General features: G+C 38.8%; 1 long non-coding RNA gene across 1 annotated transcript in view; it reads left to right on the top strand.

Moving 5' to 3' along the window:
- The window catches only part of LOC116706099 (uncharacterized), an 11,642-nt gene that overhangs the window by 2,734 nt on the left and 2,722 nt on the right, over window positions 1–6,186 (top strand). The window lies entirely within an intron of this gene.

The raw sequence follows: 6,186 nt of genomic DNA, 5'->3' as shown, positions 1-6,186 counted from the left end.
ATATATATATATATATATATATACATACTGTGTATATATTTTGTGATTTGATTTGTTTTGTAGTTTTGTAAGCCAGCTTACATGTAAATGCAGGTTGTTGTGGTGTTTTCTGTATTCTATAGACCTGTTGCCCTGGAGCGTGATATTAAGCACTCATGCATATTGTCCTCGAAGCGTCAATTTGGAGTTCACAGTTTTTGATTCCGAAAACATGATTTTGTCTTTTTTTCAGACTGCTCTGCTGAGCATTAATGACTTAAGAATGGCTGTGCCTCTTGTGCGGTCTGTGATTAACGATCCCATTTAGTCAGCACTCATTGTGATCGGGTCTGCAGGCCAGCCCTGTGCGAGGCGCTTTAGTGGGTTGGTGTTATTTTTTGTGATTACCGTCCAAGTGGCGGCTGTAGGAAACAGGTCAACAAAGTGACCTCGTTGTGTCCTTCAACTGGAGAGTGAAAGAGAACCTGGTGATGACGTTGAGGCCCACTCTGCCTTTACCAAGTGAATGATAACACAGCCAGCCAGGTGCCAAGTACCCCTTCTACTATTACTGCTACTGCTACCAGAGAAAAACAGGTGCCTGGTCTAGCAACCCTTTCTCCTCGAAATATATTGCTTTACCCATTACGTTGTGCAGGCAATCCCTGCCTGGATTATGTTAACAGTCCCATTTTTGGGAGTGACTGAAGTGCTACATTTATGTTTCACATAGGACTATTTTGGTTACCTTATTACAGTATATTATAACTGCATCACAGCTGTTGTTGTTTGTTTGTTTTGTAAGAAAATGGCAAGTTTAGAAGAAAATTTGGATAGTCCAATAAGGCAGGCCCACTTGGTTCTTTCAAGGAATGATTGCAAAGATTTTCATAGAATATATGTTTATGGATTTTACTATCCAACTGGGATGTTTTGGGAACGATTGGAGAGGATTGTTTTGACAAAGTAGACACGGTGATTAGGGTTGGTCATCGAAAAACTGATTCCTACTGGGAATTGTTTAAAAAATTAGAGGAGGATTTGGTTTCAAATCCGATCATTGCTTCCAAATTTTATATGCGCAAGTTTTGGACAGGCGCCTGTTGTTGTTGCAGCCTTGGAGCACGGTAAGCGGCGCTCTAGTGTGCCTTTATTTTACATTGAAAAAGCCTTGTAAAACTGCTACCTACCGTTGAATCAAAATTAAACTTTCCTGTTATTTGTGTAAATAGGCATGTGACCCGTTTCAACTCCACCCCTCAAAGAATCGGAATCGATAAGAATGGTATTCGAAAGGAAGAATTGAAATTGGAATCAGAAACGTTAAAATCCAAACGATGCCCAACCCTAACGGTGATACACTGGTAAGAGCAAATTATGTTTAACTTTGTATCTAGCTAATGGCTATAGCTCACATTACTGTATTGTGTGAACGGTTAACTACACTTAATATTGCATGTGGTGTTTTCTTTTGACATGTGCAAATGTTTAAGAAGTTCCTTCCGTCACTACGGACGAGTGTGATTAGTTTTAAAAAAAAATGAGGTTTTTAGTTATTACAATCAACACAAGAACATGATAAATATTCTCCCATCATGATTATGCGAATGTCCACATTGCTCACCCCTTGTGGCTATAAAACAGTTCTTTGCATCATTGCTTACAGTCATACTAGTAGTTTCAAAAAGGTGACATGAAACCAGTAGGGCATTTTCTCATTATTCAAGTATTCATGTCATTATCTCTGTAATATTTTTCTAGTTTCATCTCCAATTCACCCCCGTTTGGTTGTCTGCTCATGTGTTATATCTGATGAGTGTCAGTTTTGGTGGTGATGTTTCGACATGTTTGTGTGTCATATCTGATGAGTGTCAGTTTTGGTGGTGATGTTTCGACATGTTCATGTGTAATATCTCATAGAGTGTCAGTTTGAGTGTGATGTCTCAATTTTTTATTTATTTTTATTTTGTTATTCTTGGGTTCACAGGGTGGTTGGGGAGTCTAACAATCTTCTTAGACAATCGTCACCTTCCTAAAATAATCGCCTAAGTCATTTTTTGACAAAAAGTATTTTCTTGCCTAAATCATCTCCTCATGGTGCTGGCCACCTCTGGTAAAATTTCCTACATTCTCAGTTGAACAGGTCATGTGATTCTATGCCTTTAGTATAACTGCCTAACTCAAAATATGTTCAGTATTTGGTTCAGTTTTTTGTGTTTTCTGAAAAACGTGAAAAAATGACTTAGGCGATTATTTTAGGAAGGTGATGCAATGGAACCATAGTGATGATAACCCATAATGATGATAAACAAAGCGGCTGCAGCTCTGTAAATTGGAAATTGTTCATTATTGGCAGGTTTGCGCGTAACCTAATGTTCCAACATAACATTTCTGTAAGAAACAAGGGGGGGGGGGGGGATCTACAAGTATGTGAGAGCAGCCTGACATCTTGGTGACATTTCAAATGTCTTCTCTATGTAATGATCTTTTTTCATCAGTCACTCAGCGGGCAACCAGAATCCATTATGGACCAGAGCAAAATATGGTTTCCAAGGGAACAAGCCCCTACATGCAGTGTCTCAGGACTGTAGGCAAGATGATGTGTTTGCGCTCATGTATACTTCAGAGGGAATTGTGTAGCATTTCTGCATGCTTGTAGAGAGTATGCAATAGTGTGCGTGCCCCTGTGTGCTGTTTTCGTGCATGTGGACCCACTCAGCCTTGTGAGATAAATGGAATGAGGTAAATCACCTGGGAGATTGCAGCCAGGCCATTGATTTCATGGGTCATCAGATAACACCGGGGCTTGCTGAGCACATGCCCTTCAGCACAAGGCGAAGGCTATCATTTAGCCAGATCAATAGCTCTAATTACCCTGCTCCACCCACTGCAATGAATTCAGAACCTATCACACTGTCTTCAAGGAACTGGAATGGGGAAGTACAGTATCGCTGGTGTAATCGCAGGAAAAGTCTGCTGTTCTGATATTATTAGTGGTCAACACTGCACCAGCTAGCATGATAGTAGCATAAAGTAACATTTCTGCAAACCAAAGCAAGTTTGCAGCAAATGGAAGTTGGAATGGAAGACGTGTCCTCTCATAGCTGTAGCAATTAACGCAAGAGAAAAGAGGAAGTGTGGTGACAAGGTAAATCAACCTATGCTGTTGTCTAGATATGAGGATGTGTTGTTATTATTTAACCAGATAGACATCTTAATACAGGAAAATAATATATAAAGCAGGCTAGAATGTGACCACACAGCAAAGTTGGAGTTCCCTGTCATGTAACAGGCAGCCACTTTAATCCTGCTCACTTGGTTCTTCTTCATCATTACATCAACCTTTGAATCACTGGTCAAAAATGTGTGAGATGATTCAGAGGTCTGGAATGAGGCTGAGATTCTGCCACTGCTGAGTATGTTTGTTATCGTGAAAATGGGAGCTATCAGCTAATCACGACTATTAAGGAAGCACCACAGGGTTTCCAAACTCTTGTCAAAGCACCGTGTGGTTGTATAGATGCTGCGTGGGTTATGACTTAGAACAGAAAGTAACTGTGTGATAAACACAACGCTCACAAAAATGCCAACTGTCAGTTGCAAACGTGGTTCGTGTTTTCTCAGAGACTTCACCGGATTTGAAACACATAAGCACTTACGGTGCAAAAAGGAAGTATGTGACAGGGTTTAACCCTTGTGTTGTCTTCCCGTCAACCATGAAAGCAAACACGGTTGTTGTTCCCATCTCAATGTTTTAGCTGCTTTTTCCAAGTTTTGTGTGTTTGATCACTTTTTAAAACAAATTATTATTGCGTAATTTAACATTTTGTTGTTGTTTTTTCAACATTTTGTCACTCTTTTAATTTTTTTGGCAGTTTTTTAAGTTTTGGACGCTTTTTCCAAAGTCTTTGACGTTTTCTTCTGATGTTTTTGGCGGTTTTTTTTCCATTGTTTTTGTTGCTTTACCCAATGTCATTCGATTTAACAATAGAGATTCTAATAATAAAAAAAACACTGAAAACATGAGGGTTGAACTTCACTCACAGGCCTAGTTAAGAGTTCCTTTCAGCACCACTTCTGCTTGACGTAACATTAACTCACACACAGGCAAACAGCATCTTGTGTTAATATTTTCAAGCCGTCCACTTAAAAGCAATACCGTTGTTAGTGTAATGCCCTCCCTCCGTCTGTCCCTCACCGCTAACATGCTGAGTGCTGCCATCCTGATATCAGGTTTCTCCACTATCATAGCTGTGCAGTGGTCCACTTATCACTGAGGCTGGCACGCTGCCCACAACCCATCTTTACTTTAACCCTCATGTTGTCCTCAGTCAAACTGACCCGTTTTCCTATATCAATGTTCTTTTTAACTACCCAATTGTAACTACCCAAAATAACATGATGGATTCCACACAATGCTCTTTGGAAAGTACAAATCTCTACTTTCATTCATTTTGGGATGTCTTATTCAATTTAATAGCATTTGAAAAAAAACATTGAAGTGGTTTTGAAATTGTATTGAGTAAAAAATGACACATTCCAGTCTGTGATTATCCATCCACATACATTCCTTTAATTGCAGTCTAAACAATTCCTAATTTCTGCTTTTCTAACTCAAACAGTAGGTATAATTTCTTATAAATGAGGTTTATTGACCATACATTCCAAAAAGAACTTTAAACTTAGAGTTAATAAGTTAGTGCTGAAAACGTCAAAAGAAGTAACAAACATTGAAAAAAGCGTCAAAAGTGTTGAAAAAAGGGACAAAGAGGTAATAAAACGTTAAAAACATCAATAAAAACCGTCAACAAAAGTGTTAATTTTCAATTTTGATGGGAAGACCCAAAGTTAAGTTAAGTCTTTTATTCTCTCTTTCAGATGGAGGAAACAGCTCTCTATCAGATATTGGTATGTATCGCGATATAAATGACGTTACCATTTTGTTGTGCTTTCCTTTAAGCTTAAAAGTTTCTACAACTCCTGCAACTCAAGTTCCTTAAAGCCTTAACTTCCCAATAAGTAGATACACGGTCTGAAAAATGATCAAGAGTTTTATAAGCTGCATTAAATAAATTATATACAATAGAAATGAATAAAAAACATGTCAGACTTGAATCCTTAAATCACACAATGTTAAATGTTGACAGCACTGGAGCTCACACCATAGATCCGAAACAATTAATTAGTCATCGGCACCATGTCTATTAACGCGGAGGAAAGCACATAGTGATGGTATCTTTGTTGTTGGGTGTTTCTGTGAAAGCCTTGCTACTTGTTCCAGGGGATGGGTCTAATTCCTGGTGTGTGCTTGCACGTTGCACGCTTTTATTGGATGGTGATGCTTCAGGCGATTAGCTTTGTGATACTTCCTAACTTTGTCAACACAGATTTTGGATTTAGTTAACAGTTTAACATCACCAAATTGTTCAATGTCAGACTTCAAGAAGCGTAGCCTGTTTGGGACTGTCTCACTTACTTGGCCAATTATGGCCAAAGTATTGCTAAACCACTGAAAACTCCAAACACCACGAGTCAACAGCTCTCAATGTTGGGTTTTTGGGACTGTTGAGAAAAAGTTACTATAGAGTGAGAACTCATCTCTCCAATATATTCAACTTGGACTTAGCTAACTCAAGCTAACCCCCTCTGTGCTTATTTTGGGAAAGGGGCTGTCTATTCTTAACCCTCATGTTGTCCTCGGGTCAAATTTGACCACTTTTCAGTTTTTTTCCACATTAAATGGGCCGAGAAATAAGCGCTGAAAATATCAACATTAGAAATATCAAATAACTTTGGAAAAAACATTAAAAAAAACACCCACAACGTTGAAAAAGTGAGAAAAATGTCAGGAAAAGCGATATTAATGTTTCATGGTTGGCGAGAAGACAACACAAGAGTTAAAGGACTGTTATTTGGGTGTTACTAAGTTGTCAATGTAACTTATGGTATATTAAAGTTTATTTCAATAATAGCGCCTGTCCCTACCAGCCGCCCAGAATTATCATAAGAAAGAAGGGTGTATTTGCAGGTGCATTCTTATCAAAGCCAGTCGCGCCTATGTGTCGTCACTCGTCATGCTCTGAAAGCCAGCATAATATTAATACATTTTTATTTTGGGCTGCCTCTTGTTACAAATAAGTGTGCCGTTGTTTTTACCCACAGTGTCGTGTGTGTGTGTTCATCACAGGTCTATCAAACTGTGCTGCG

This window comes from Etheostoma spectabile, chromosome 1, assembly GCF_008692095.1.
Source record: "Etheostoma spectabile isolate EspeVRDwgs_2016 chromosome 1, UIUC_Espe_1.0, whole genome shotgun sequence".
Taxonomy (NCBI): Eukaryota; Metazoa; Chordata; class Actinopteri; order Perciformes; family Percidae; genus Etheostoma; species Etheostoma spectabile.
The sequence above is the reverse complement of the archived record's forward strand: the minus strand, read 5'-3'. Positions and strand labels throughout refer to the sequence as shown.